Here is a 15,604-nt window from a genome sequence, read left to right as displayed (position 1 = left end):
TTATAAAATAGAACAATGCTGATTGAAATCCATATCTATTTTAAATTTATATTTTATTACAAATAATTACATAAGATCAGGAGTGACTGAATAGACATATGAACCTTCATAAATTGTCTTGTGGTTGCTCGCTATTTGGAGAATCTTGCATCATGTTATTATTTTCCTCTTCAACAATAATTTCTTCATTGGCATTTTGGTTTTGATCTTCTTCAATCATGTCTATAATATGATTATAGTCATTAACTAGAATAATATTATTTATTTGTAAGATATATGTGAATTAAATCTACCTTCATTGTCAGATTCATCATCAATGATGGGTATCGGCCGTCTGCGACGTTGTCGCCTCTTTTTTTTTCTCCTTTTTTGTATAAAATTTAGAACATAAAAAAGTTAATATCAATGAATAGTTATCTTAATACTATACATTTTAGTAACTATATTCATACCGGTTGTAATGATAGCCTCAGACTCCAGAAAAACAGTCGGTAGTGGATTACATTCAGCTTCTGGACTGGATGGATTCCAGTTTATTGGGCGCAGATAACGGGGCCTTCTTCTATTTTTGACTGTAAAAGTAAAATACAATTGTATTTATATTGTTAATCTATTTTACAGTACACCATACATCTGACCGAAAGAATTACATTGTTAATACTGTTTTACAAACTGCAATCAAGCTTAAATGGATACAAAAACTGCAATTATATTTTTGTACAAAGTTCAAGATTATGTAAACAAAGTAACAACTAATGACAGATTACAATAGAGTTAAAAAATTGATACACAACTATTACATAAATACTTACATTTCATCACATAGCTTCTTATTAGGGTCCTTAATTTCGTTTGTCTCCGGATTAGATCATTATAACGCTTCAGGCACTGTTTTCTAGTCCTATTATGGCCAGACAGACGTCTGACCCGTCGCACCATCTCTGATAAAATTGGATTTCTTTTATCCTGTTCCAATGTGAATATCCCCTTCCTTTTTTTAGGAAAATACTTTTCCATTGTATAGGTGATTATCAGTAATTCACCGATGGAAAACTTTTTGGAACGATTCATCATCACTGTCTGTATGTATCTCTCTAACCATAAATCTCCACCCAATAACGGAACTAATTGTGATTGTAATTGCACAGTAAAATATACCCATTTAAAAAATGATTTATGTTTAAAAGAAGTAAGTAATCTACTAGAAACTTATTTATTAATAAATATTAAAGAAAAACTATTAACCAAGTTACAACTTTTTTTTATAAATATAGATTACATTTAAGTTGTTACAAAGTGCGTAATAATGTGCACTATATTTCTACGGTCGATACAAGATAACTGGCACTATGTTTCGACACTTGATACAATGCGCAATAACTTGGACTATATTTCTACAGTCGATACATTTGTTTTAATAATTATTATTTATTTTTATGGCTATGTTCATTGTTACTTCAATTGATACATACAAATGTTATGATTTTGAAAACTGAATGTATATAAAAATATAGACACATCAATTTGAAAAAGAAAACACAATTGACCAATAGGAATAATGTAAATTGTTAATGTCCAATCAAATGAAAGTTAATAATTTTATTTAAAATATTCTTTTATCTATTCATATTACGCCCCATTTCTGTAACGTTCTAGAAACAAAGTTGTTATTGATAATTTTTCATTACTTTATTCTGACTTCGAACAAAGACACTATTCTTATTGCGCCATTATTTGCTCTAAATTTGCGATGGCTACTGGACAAGCTGGAAAGACGAAAAGTGGTCGAAATGTGATGTTTAGTCAGCGACAAAACTGTATTTTAGTTGAAGCTATCATCGAACATTATGATGTTATTATCGGCTATCAAGCCAAATCTATCAACCCTCAAAGAAAAAAGGCAATTTGGGAACAAATTAGTCGTGCAGTGTCAGCAGAGGGTAGTTTTCCTAAAGACGTCAGGGACTGTCGGAAGAGGGTGAATGATATTCGTAAGAATATAAAAAAAAAATCTGTAAGGAAAAACAGTTATCGAAAGGAACTGGTGGAGGCCCCGCATATAGGGCTGAACTGCTTGACTATGAACAGATGCTGTATGCCAGGATGGGGGATGCTGTCGTGGTGGGACTTGATGTTCCATCAGATACCATGGATTTTAAAGGTAAATATCTCATTGCTTGCTGTTAAACGAATAGTCTATTCAGAACTTAAATTTCATGATTCAGACAGAGCATACCATGGTAATATTTTTTTGCTATTAAGATTGGTAATTTGTTAGCTTTGTATATGTATTTAGCAACATTTGATTGTAAGCTTGGAAGCAGGACCATTGTTGGTTGAGGACCTGGATACCGCTTGCTGATTGGATGGCTACATTTAAAAAGAAACCAATCCTCAAGCGATAACCAGGTGCCACACCCAAAAATGGTCCGGCTTCTAAACTTAGATTATTTATTTTTTTAAAGAAAGATAATCAAAACAGAAGACAACATAAAAATTATAATAGTATTGAATTATAAAGTTTTTTGAAATTCCATGCTCTATCCGAATAATGAAAGTATAATTTTCACTATACTATCTCTTTAACATGTATTTTGTATATTCATTTTTGCGTATTTTATTTAAATTTTTTAAATTTTATTTATTTGTACTTTAAAGAACAACATGAAGAAGCATTTGAAACTGAAATAGAAAATGCCCAGGTGGACCGACCATCCGAGTCAGAGTTGACTTCTGAACAGCAACAACCCTCAACATCTTCATGTGATATAACATGCAGGGAAGAAACTACCAGTAAGTAAAAGTATATTACTAAAATGTAAATATCATTTGTATTAATGAAATGAAAGGGAAATGAAATGTAATTAATATGTATTGACTTTCTGACTTTTCTCATGAAAATTCTGTTTATGTACAGAGGAATTTTTTCAAAAGATGTCTATGAAAATAAATGTAATTATTGTTACAGGTGTCAGGGGATTACTACAAACAATGCAGGATTCGTCAATTACATTATTTGATGGTAATTATTGGTCCTTTTTTTTATAATTTTTTTTTTTTTTTATTATTTTGGTTTACATTCATAGATGAAATAGAAATCACTTTGGAACCACTTGTGACTGACACCGTTTGTCAGGATGATGATGATGATGATGAGACACAAATAGAGGGACAAACTCAAACTCAGATAGATGAACCAGAGAGACCAAATGAAGTGGAACGATTGACAGATATGGCATTGTCTTTCAGAAATGAACAGAATGAATTTTTTAAAGAAATGATTGCATTACAAAAACAGAGAAACAATATACTTCAAGAACAGTTAAATGTTCAAAAGGAGTATTATCAGAAAAAGTTAGAGTTAATGAATAGGCGACATCCAGATGTATAATTATTTTGTTCATATATACCTTTAAGTTATCGTGTCTAAACAATTTAACGCACTTATAACCTTTGTTAATGTTTATTCGAGTTTACTGTTTTGAAGTTGATATTATAAAGATTTTTATATTATTAAATAAAGTTTTTTGATTAAAAGTAAATAACGAAACTTATGTTTTTTGTTTCAAAGTATTTTGTTTTTATTCAAAACTAGAAATAGATATATATAACTCTATAAATAAATAAATAAATATATATATATATATATATATATATATATGTATAAATAACACAATACAACTTTGGTAACAAACTATATAATTCCTCTCAGAAAAATAATATATATATATATATATATATATATATATATATATGTATATGTATAAATAACACAACACAACTTTGGTAACAAACTATATAATTCCTCTCAGAAAAAAATAAATAAATATATATATATATATATATATATATATATATAAATAACACAACACAACACAACTTTGGTAACAAACTATATAATTCCTCTCTGAAAAAAAATAAAAATAAGATATATATATATACATATATATATATATCTATATATATATCTATATATATATATATATATATATATATATATATATATATATATATATACACACAATTCTATCTATTTTAAATATAAAAAAAAAATGTATTGTAATCCAATCCGAAGATTTCCTGAAAGAAAAAAAAATAGGTGTAATTAATAATATAGAAAAAACAATATTAACATGTCAATACAGTTTTAATTAGACTTACATCTAAAAAATCTTTCAATTATTTCAAGACGATTTTCCACTCCAGCTCTTGTGGTATGTCTTGTGACAATTTCCTGAGGAACATAAACATCTTCTGGCACATCCTCCAGACACACCTCATCTAGATTTACTTGGGAAATAACTATATTATGCATTATGCATGACACCAGAATTATGTCATTACATTTCTCTGGGGAATATTGTAGATCACCACCGGAACGGTCCAACACCCTAAATCTCATTTTCAGTACCCCAAATGTATGCTCAATAGCACTCCTTGTAGACCTGTGAGCTTCGTTGAACTTGATTTCTGACCGTGTATGAGGTATTGGTACAGGTGTCAAGGCCTACAGGGGTACCCGCTGTCACCTTAAAAAATATAATAAAATTAAAAATTAGCTAGATGTAACTACAGGTTTATGAGGTTCAACTATGACAATTTAAAAATTACAAGAAAGGTTTGAGTAATATAAATATAAAAAGTTTAATATTCACCTAATAGCCAACCGTGTGGCATGTCTCCACGTTCAAATGCTGCAAATAAAGCCGACTGCTTTAATATGTGATAATCGTGGCATGACCCTGGAAAACCTGATCTTACTGCCCAAAACCTAAGGGTAGAGTCACATACTGCTTGAACATTGAGAGAGTGGAAGTGTTTACAATTTCGATATTGCTCCTCCCTTAAAGCTGGTGGTCGAATTGCAATATGTGTGCAATCAATTGCACCTAGCACATTTTAAATGCCGGCAACTTGATAAAAAACAGATTTTACTTGGTGCCATTCATGTACATTCCTTGGCACATATATAATTTTTTTCAGATGCTTCAAAATAGCTTTTAAGACAGTCCTCAAATGTCTACAAAAAGAAGGCTGACTCATGCCAACCACTGCACTGGACACAGCCTGAAAAGAGCCTGTGGCTAGCAAATGCAAAACTGCCAATAACTTGAGCATTCCAGGTATTGACCTTGTTCTTCTGGTCTGTGGCTCTAGATCATTCTTAATTAGAACATATAGATTTTGTATGCTCTCCCTGTTTAGGCGAAATCTTTTTTTAATCTGGTGATCAGATAATGCCTGAAGTCCGTAATGAGGTAGAAAAACTTGTGGAACTCTTTGCCGTCTACGTATTGGCAAAATCTGTTAATTTATACGATTTTCATGGCCCCTTGCTAAAGAAATTGCAGACAAAATCAGGAACTAATCCATCTGGTGCTGAAAATATGGAGTAAATTAGATGTTCTCCTATCTCTTCATGGAGAACATTAGTAGTCGTATTAGGAGGAGAACTTTAGGCTCGCCAATGGCGCAAAATAATGATAAATATATATTTTGGAGAGAAATAGGTCGTATTCTTGAATATACACCCGGAAAAGGGCGTTTTAAAGCTTTATTTTGCGCAAATGTGCGCCTAGGCGAGGGACATTGAAGGGAGAATTTTTCAGTCGTATTTGCACATTTTTCTGAGTATTTGTGATTGATAAATAGGAGATATATTACGACGGCGTAAATTGAGGCGCAAATTAAGGAGAATATGTTTGATAAATCGAGCCCTATATATATATGGGTGTAATCGTGCTGCGTGTAATTAATACAATGTACCCTTTACACTGTTAGAATAAATAAGAAAGCAGAAATTAATGAAAAAACAGCGCACTGATTCGATTTCTATCTGCAATACGGTCTATATGGACATACCCTTATATATGTAACCATGAACAAATCTTGTAATATTCAATACACAAAAAAGTTATTTTTCCTTACAGTCCGATGTTATATTGTGATGAAAGAAAAGGTAGAGGTTGGCCTTCTTACTACATATTACCTCAATCATATGAGGTAATGTATGTGTTCAAAGTGAAGTGGGTACTCGTCATAGGCTTCCACTGTCAGGTCACCTCCAACTTTATTGCCGTGGATGGTAGTCCCGACCTTGTTCTTGAACTCTGTTTTAATTGAAGTTTTTCGTGTACTCTGGCTTGTATGGTATGGTAGACATATTCAACCTTTTATTTATTCTACATCTTTTCCTATTACTTAGTATCCTCCAGGAGTATGGTTGAAATCAAATTCTTTCAGCAATGGTTATTCAAAAACCTCAATCCTTGATGAGGTAAGCTTTAAAACCATAAAATAAGGGCTGTGACCCCCGTGGGATATATTTTCCGTTTGAAGGCTGTTTCCGTTCTGATATAGTTTCTAATGTCACAGCTCACATAGACTGTTCCCAAATCCCTTGTTGGTAATAGTATCGATTTACACCATATTATCAAATATATAATGATCTAGTCAATGCTTGCGAGCAATGAGGGTATAATGCTGTTAGGCAAAAACAGTTAAAAAACTTGTTCAAATTTTGTCTTGCCACTTTATACTAGATACTGTAATGTTTGCTGCTGCCAGACTGCCGGTCTCAAATTCTGTACACCCACTCACGTGAAATCCTTACACATTTCAAAGTTTTTTGTTAACATCTTCGTCAGAGGAAAATAGTGTATGTGTACAGTTACCCGGCAAAGACCTTTAAAGGAAGACCGAGTGGGCATAATTTTGCTATGCGTAAACGTCATTATGTCATAGTGGGCGGGCAGCCAGTGTTCGTCAATATCGGTATTGTTTTCTTGGGAACATTTTTATTCTGGCCCCATGTGACCTCAACTACCAATCATAAGTATTATGGGATTAAATTACTAGCTCCATTTTTACAAATGGCAACTTGTTCGTACCTAAAAACCTTAAGTATCTATCTAATTTACTAAATAACGCCTTTGTACATTCATTGTTCGCAAGCCTGTCACGTATATATACAGTTATATATTGTAGTACTATGTAACACACTATGAAACATAACCTTTCCTTATTACCAGACATTTATATTCCATTACTACTATTACTTGTGGGAGGGGGGGCAGCAAAAGAAAATAAGTAAGCTCAACTAAACTTTAGTCATAGAAATGCAATAAAGATCATACCTATTAAAAGTGCTTAAATATGAAGGTGCAACCTGGTAAGCAGATTTACATACAAAATAGATAGAGAGAAAAGGAAATTACCGGTGTAAGGTAAAACCTAAGAAAGACCAGGATTACTGCACACTTCTTAAATAATTACTAATACAGAACAACAGATTATGCCAAATATGATTTAATTCGTGCAAATTAGTGCAAATAAATGAACATAAATACATCCTAAAATATGTATACACAAAAACACACAGATAAAAGAAAACACATGGGCCCCAAATACACCTTGTATAGTAACTAAGCAGGCTGGTAGTAAAAGATGCACAGGTACTTTTTTTTATTTTGATAGGGCTATTAGATTAGGTGTAATTAGTTTAAATTTCTGTAATTTGTTTATTATTTTCTGTAATTTAGTGTTTGTTTTTGTAGATAATTGTACATAATTTAGTTAATTGTATGTAATTTATTTAATTGTATTTAATTGTAGTGTAGTGTTAGGTGTTATTGTAACTTAGGTTAGATTTCATTTTACAGGTACTTTTGTATTTATTTTAGCTAGGTAGTTATTAAATAGTTAATAACTATTTAGTAACTATTGTACCTAGTTAAAATACATACAAACTTGCCTGTAAAATTAAAATAAACCCTAACGGCTAGATTTAGAGTTCTGCGGCCAAAGGGGTGCGTTAGCTACGCATGCTTTTTTTCCCCCGCACCTTTTAAATAACGCTGGTATTTAGAGTTCACAGAAGGGCTGCGTTAGGCTCCAAAAAAGGGAGCGTAGAGCATATTTACGCCACTGCAACTCTCAATACCAGCGTTGCTTATGGACGCGGCCAGCTTCAAAAACGTGCTCGTGCACGATTCCCCCATAGAAAACAATGGGGCAGTTTGAGCTGAAAAAAAACCTAACACCTGCAAAAAAGCAGCATTCAGCTCCTAACGCAGCCCCATTGTTTCCTATGGGGAAACACTTCCTATGTCTGCACCTAACACCCTAACATGTACCCCGAGTCTAAACACCCCTAACCTTACATTTATTAACCCCTAATCTGCTGCCCCCGCTATCGCTGACACCTGCATATTTTTTTTAACCCCTAATCTGCCGCTTCGTATACCGCCGCAACCTACATTATACCTATGTACCCCTAATCTGCTGCCCCTAACACCGCCGACCCCTATATTATATTTATTAACCCCTAATCTGCCCCCCACAACGTCGCCGCCAGCTACCTACAATAATTAACCCCTAATCTGCCGATCGGATCTCGCCGCTAGTCTAATAAATGGATTAACCTTTAAGCTAAGTCTAACCCTAACCCTAACACCCCCCTAAGTTAAATATAATTTAAATCTAACGAAATAAATTAACTATTATTATATAAATTATTCCTATTTAAAGCTAAATACTTACCTGTAAAATAAACCCTAATATAGCTACAATATAAATTATAATTATATTGTAGCTATTTTAGGATTAATATTTATTTTACAGGCAACTTTGTAATTATTTTAAACAGGTACAATAGCTATTAAATAGTTAAAAACTATTTAATAGTTACCTAGTTAAAATAATTGCATAATTACCTGTAAAATAAATCCTAACCTAAGTTACAATTAAACCTAACACTACACTATCAATAAATTAATTAAATAAAATACCTACAATTATCTACAATTAAACCTAACACTACACTATCAATAAATTAATTAAATACAATACCTACAAATAAATACAATGAAATAAACTAACTAAAGTACAAAAAATAAAAAAATATTTACAAACATTAGAAAAATATTACAACAATTTTAAACTAATTACACCTAATCTAAGCCCCCTAATAAAATAACAAAGACCCCCAAAATAAAAATAATGCCCTACCCTATTCTAAAATTAAAATAGAAAAGCTCTTTTACCTTACCAGCCCTGAAAAGGGCCATTTGCGGGCCATGCCCCAAAGAATTCAGCTCTTTTGCCTGTAAAAAAAAAACTTTCAATCCCCCCCCAACATTACAACCCACCACCCACATACCCCTAATCTCACCCAAACCTTAAATAAACCTAACACTAAGCCCCTGAAGATCTCTCTACCTTGTCTTCACCTCACCGGGTTCAGCGATCGGTCCAGAAGAGCGGCGGCTGAAGAACTCCATCATCGGGCTAAAGTCGGAAGTCCATCATCGGGATGAAGTCTTCTATCAAGCGGCATCTTGAATCTTCTTTCTTCCTGAGCGGAGCGGAGCCATCTTCTTCCCAGCCGACGTGGATCCAACCTCTTCAACCGACGCCTACTCGCCGAATGACGGTTCCTTTAAATGACGTCATCCAAGATGGCTTCCCTCGAATTCCGATTGGCTGATAGGATTCTATCAGCCAATCGGAATTAAGGTAGGAATATTCTGATTGGCTGATGGAATCAGCCAATCAGATTCAAGTTCAATCCGATTGGCTGATCCAATCAGCCAATCAGATTGAGCTTGCATTCTATTGGCTGTTCCGATCAGCCAATAGAATGCGAGCTCAATCTGATTGGCTGATTGGATCAGCCAATCGCATTGAACTTGAATCTGTTTGGCTGATTCCATCAGCCAATCAGAATTTTCCTACCTTAATTCCGATTGGCTGATAGAATCCTATCAGTCAATCGGAATTCGAGGGACGCCATCTTGGATGACGTCCCTTAAAGGAACCTTCATTCTTCAGTTGGACGTCAGAAGAAGAAGATTGATCCGCACTGGAGGTCTTCAAGATGGAGCCGTTCCACATCAGATGAAGATAGAAGATACCGCTTGGATCAAGATGGTTGCCGGTCCGGATCTCCTCTTCTTCCCGGATAGGATGAAGACTTTGGAGCCTCTTCTGGACCTCTTCAGCCGCTGCTTGATAGAAGATTTAAGCCGGATTATTGATCGCCAGCCCCCGCTTGGGCTTGGATGAAGATTTCGGAGCCTGGAGCAATCGGTGAACCTGGCATGGTGAAGATAAGGTAGGAAGATCTTCATGGGCTCAGTGTTAGGTTTTTTTAAGGGGGGTTTGGGTTAGATTAGGGGTATGTGGGTGGTGGGTTGTAATGTTGGGGGGGGTATTGTATGTTTTTTTTTACAGGCAAAAGAGCTGAATTATTTGGGGCATGCCCGGCAAATGGCCCTTTTCAGGGCTGCTAAGGTAAAAGAGCTTTGAACTTTTTTAATTTAGAATAGGGTAGGGCATTTTTTTATTTTGGGGGTCTTTGTTATTTTATTAGGGGGCTTAGAGTAGGTGTAATTAGTTTTAAATTGTTGTAATATTTTTCTAATGTTTGTAAATATTTTTTTATTTTTTGTAACTTAGTTCTTTTTTATTTTTTGTGCTTTAGTTAGTTTATTTAATTGTAGTTATTTGTAGGTATTGTATTTAATTAATTTATTGATAGTGTAGTGTTAGGTTTAATTGTAGATAATTGTAGGTATTTTATTTAATTAATTTATTGATAGTGTAGTGTTAGGTTTAATTGTAACTTAGGTTAGGATTTATTTTACAGGTAATTTTGTAATTATTTTAACTATTTTAGCTATTAAATCGTTTTTAACTATTTAATAGCTATTGTACCTGTTTAAAATAATTACAAAGTTGCCTGTAAAATAAATATTAATCCTAAAATAGCTACAATATAATTATAATTTATATTGTAGCTATATTAGGGTTTATTTTACAGGTAAGTATTTAGTTTTAAATAGGATTAATTTATTTAATAATAGTTAATTTATTTAGTTAGATAAAAATTATATTTAACATAGGGGGGTGTTAGTGTTAGGGTTAGACTTAGCTTTAGGGGTTAAAAAATTTATTAGAATAGCGGTGAGCTCCGGTCGGCAGATTAGGGGTTAATGTTTTAAGTTAGGTGTCGGCGATGTTAGGGAGGGCAGATTAGGGGTTAATACTATTTATTATAGGGTTATTGAGGCGGGAGTGAGGCGGATTAGGGGTTAATACATTTATTATAGTAGCGGTGCGGTTCGGTCGGCAGATTAGGGGTTAATAAGTGTAGGTAAGGTAGCGGCGACGTTTGGGGGGACAGATTAGGGGTTAATAAATATTATGTAGGTGTCGGCGATGTTAGGGGCAGCAGATTAGGGGTACATAGGGATAATGTAGCTGGCGGCGGTGTACGGAGCGGCAGATTAGGGGTTAAAAAAATTTAATAGAGTAGCGGCGGTGTGGGGGGGGGGCTCGGTTTAGGGGTACATAGGTAGTTTATGGGTGTTAGTGTACTTTAGAGCACAGTAGTTAAGAGCTTTATAAACCAGCGTTAGCACAGAAAGCTCTTAACTACTGACTTTTTTCTGCGGCTGGAGTCTTGTCGTTCAGCCACGACTCTAAATACCGGCGTTAGAAAGATCCCATTGAAAAGACAGGATACGCAAATGGCGTAGGGGGATCTGCGGTATGGAAAAGTCACGGCTGCAAAGTGAGCGTTAGACCCTTTCCTGACTGACTCCAAATACCAGAGGGCGGTAAAAGCCAGCGTTAGGAGCCTCTAACGCTGGTTTTGACGGCTACCGCCCAACTCTAAATCTAGCCGTAAGATAGCTACAATGCAACTATTAGTTATATTGTAGCTAGCTTAGGGTTTATTTTACAGGTAAGTATTTAGTTTTAAATAGGAATAATGTAGTTATTGATAGTAATTGTATTTATATTTATTTAAATTAGATTTAAGTTAGGGGGTATTAGGGTTAGACTTAGGTTTAGGGGTTAATAAATTTAATATAGTGACGGCGACGTTGAGGATGGCAGATTAGGGCTTAATAAGTATTATGTAGGTGCTGGCGGTGTAGGAGGGTAAGATTAGGGGTTAATATCACAATGTAGGTTGCGGCGGTGTAGGGGGCGCAGATTAGGGGTTAATAAGTATAATGTTGGTGGCGGTGGGCTCCGGGAGCGGTGGTTTAGGGGTTAATAACTTTATTTAGTTGCGGCGGGGTCCAGGAGTTTCGGTTTAGGGGTAAAACAGTACAGTATAGTGTGGGTGCTTAGTGACAGTATACCAATAAAGCTGGGAAAAAGCCGAAGAGCAGCGAGATCGATGACTGTTAGTTAACAACAGTCCGCTGCTCATCGCCCCGTACTTGGTGCATGGCTTTTTTATAGCTTTTTTGGTAACTTTGGAGAACATATTCAGGTCCGCGGCAGCGATGTTAGGCGATCTTAGGTGAGCGTATTGGTGCCGGCGAATGCAAGTAAGTTGACGGGTTGATAAATAGGGGCTCTTATCTGCCCCAAAGAATAGAAGAGCCCTCAGTACCTTTATTTTCTATACATCCCCCCTGCAGTAGGTTTTTCCTGTTGATACCTGTAGTTTCATTACTACCACAGAAGAATGTCCATACATTTCATCCGAAGATCTTGGGGACACAAATTACTTAGAGGAACAATGAACCCCAACTTTTTCTTTTGTGATTCAGATAGAGCATGTAATTTTAAGCAACTTTCTTTTTATTTCTCCTATTAGCAAATTTTCTTCGTTGTCTTGCTATCTTTATTTGAAAAAGAAGGCATCTAAGTTTTTTTCTTGGTTCATTCTGGACAGCACTTTTTTTTATTGGTGGATGAATTTATCCACCAATCAGTAAGGACAACCCAGGTTGTTCACCAAAAATGGGCCGGCATCTAAACTTACATTCTTGCATTTCAAATAAAGATACCAAGAGAATAAAAAAATTTGATAATAGGAGTAAATTAGAAAGTTGCTTAAAATTTCATGCTCTATCTAAAAGACAAAAGAAAATTTTTGGGTTCAGTGTCCCCTTTACTCCTAGCCGGATATTGATGTTTATTGTAGGAATGCAAAGCACTAACACGTTCACAATAAAGTTGTCAATTTATGTTTAATAGAACAGTCTGATAGAGCTGAGCCCCTTTGAACATGCACCCGCTATAAATTTTGCTGGTCACGTGTAAATAGGGATTTCAAAATAATATTATAGAATATGCTGTCAAGGATCTAGTTAATATACTTTAACAGGTTTTTTTTGTTCCTACTGTGACAATTATGTTATGACAATATGGGTTCCTCTACACTCAGCTATCATTTTCTCCACAAATATATTATGTAGTCAATGGATTAGCATGTTAACCTACTTGGCACTTGTTAGTTTACGATACACTTAGCCTAACTGCCACACTAGAATAAGGTACCAGGGCAGTTTACCCTGGGCCCTTGTATACATAGAAGTATTTACACTGCTTTGTTCTTCTCACATTATCTCCTATACCTTATAACAAATTAATAACAAGACTTCATAGTAGATCATGAAATATCTATGATGAAAAACTGCAACAGAAACAGAGGCGCCACATGTGTAGAGCAACAAGAACCACAATATCCAAACAAGACACAGGTTACTCACAAACGTGAAGGCACTCTATTGTGCCAGTGGGAGCGGGCTGGTGTTTTAGCAGCAAACCAGCTGGCTGTACAAAGGAATCCCCGTCGTGACAAGCAACACTGGAATCCTATGGCTTCAGGTCTCCAAACTGCCGATCTTGCATAGAAAGCCTTCCTCAGGCTACAGGCTAAAACTGGAATTAGGAATGGGATAGGGGCTGGTCTGCCCTTAGTGTGGCGGTCTCCTTGTTAGTAACCTATCACCAGACTTGTAAAAGGTAAAATTAGTATTTTATTATACACAATAAAATTACCAACGGTATAACAAATTACAGCTGGGTGTGTGAAAAACAAATCTCCTCTCAATTTACAGAGATAATAGCGACACGTTTCTCGGGGATAACCCCTTTTCCTCAGGCTTGTATACTCTGTATCCATCTGAATGCCCTTTAAATAGGGCTAAGTAACCACATGTTCCAATAAACACTTCCCTTCCTTTACAAATAAGGACCAATGATATCCTTCATTTCTCAATATGCCCATTTGTTGCTTTAATTATAATTATACTTCTAATTATCTATAAGAGTGTAATTGGGGATCGATCAGTTGCATTTTTCTAAAAGCCAAGTAACATGATGTGACAAATATAGGGTTAAATGAACATAAACTAATACCGATCGTGAATAGTTTGTACTTGTACTTGTGTAAACAAGGTGTGTCTATTTTCTCATCAACCAATCAAAAGCAGACATTTAGGGGGCTTGTGCCTGAATCTTTACCTGATTAGATGATCGCTAGAGTTGTTGTTAAAAACTAAAAATTTTAGGATGTGACGTGTAATCATATGTTCAGTGAAGCACGTATGTGTTAGGCTATTTCACTCTTGAGGACTACAACGTAAGACTGTAGCGTAACCGGAAATGTCTAAAAGTGACCAGCTGTCTAGTTATCCGGGACTACAAGAATAAGGAAGTGACATATAGTCACAAACTTGGTGAACCCACAATTATTCAACCAATTTACAACTCGCAATGGAGGGGCAATCTGGTGTTCTATGGCCGTTACATAGATGATTTAATTTTTATTTTTGATGGTTCAGAATCTGAAGCCCTTAATTTTGTTTCACATCTGAATCATAACAATATGGGCATAGGGTTTACTCATAATTTACAAAAGGATAGTATAGAATTTTTAGATGTTGTACTTTCTTGGGATCAACAGGGCAGTATATCAACTTCCACTTATTTCAAAAAAGTGGACTGCAATAATTTCTTACACTTTTCCAGTAATCATCTAACGAAATGGAAAACTAACATTCCATTCAGTCAGTTTTGCAGACTGCGTAGGAACTGCAGCACAATAGAACAATACAATCACCAATCCCAAACCCTAACATCAAGATTCTTGGAAAAGGGTTATCCTCTAGAACTTATTAATAAGGGTCATCAGAGAGCTAGGGACCTCACTAGAGAACAATTATTATCAGCAGTCCCACCTAAACATGAAAATAAAGAGAAGGAGGTCGCTCTAAATAAACAACCACTTTTTGTACAGTATAATTCTAACCATAGAATTATCAACAAAGTACTAAAAAAACACTGTCCTACTTAAAGATCCCATTTTGAATAAAACACTCCCATCACAACCAAAATTAGTTTTCAAAAGAGCACCTACTTACAAGCAAAAACTAGCCCCAAGTAAGGTAGTTATGTCAAAAAGGAAGATTGTAAATACATTAAGATCGGGGGGCAGGACCAGTAACAATATCTTTAATAGGATGGGAGTGTACAGATGTGGAAAGAAATCATGTTACATGTGTAAACACATAACTCATGGATCTACTAATATAGTATCCCATAGTACAGGGGAAATATTCCCTATAAAAAGTAAATTGACTTGTGATTCAAGCTTTGTCATCTATGCACTATCTTGTAAATGTGGGATACAGTACATAGGCAGGACCTGTAGGAAGGTCAAAACTCGATGGAGTGAACATTTGAGGAACATCAAAGCAAAGTCACCTAAACATAGTGTTTCCAGACATAGCTGTGAAAAATATATCTCTGGTAAATGCTCTTTTAAAATCACTCCAGTGGAAAGTATCCCTAA

This window comes from Bombina bombina, chromosome 2, assembly GCF_027579735.1.
Source record: "Bombina bombina isolate aBomBom1 chromosome 2, aBomBom1.pri, whole genome shotgun sequence".
NCBI lineage: Eukaryota > Metazoa > Chordata > Amphibia > Anura > Bombinatoridae > Bombina > Bombina bombina.
Note: the sequence above shows the minus strand (reverse complement) of the source record.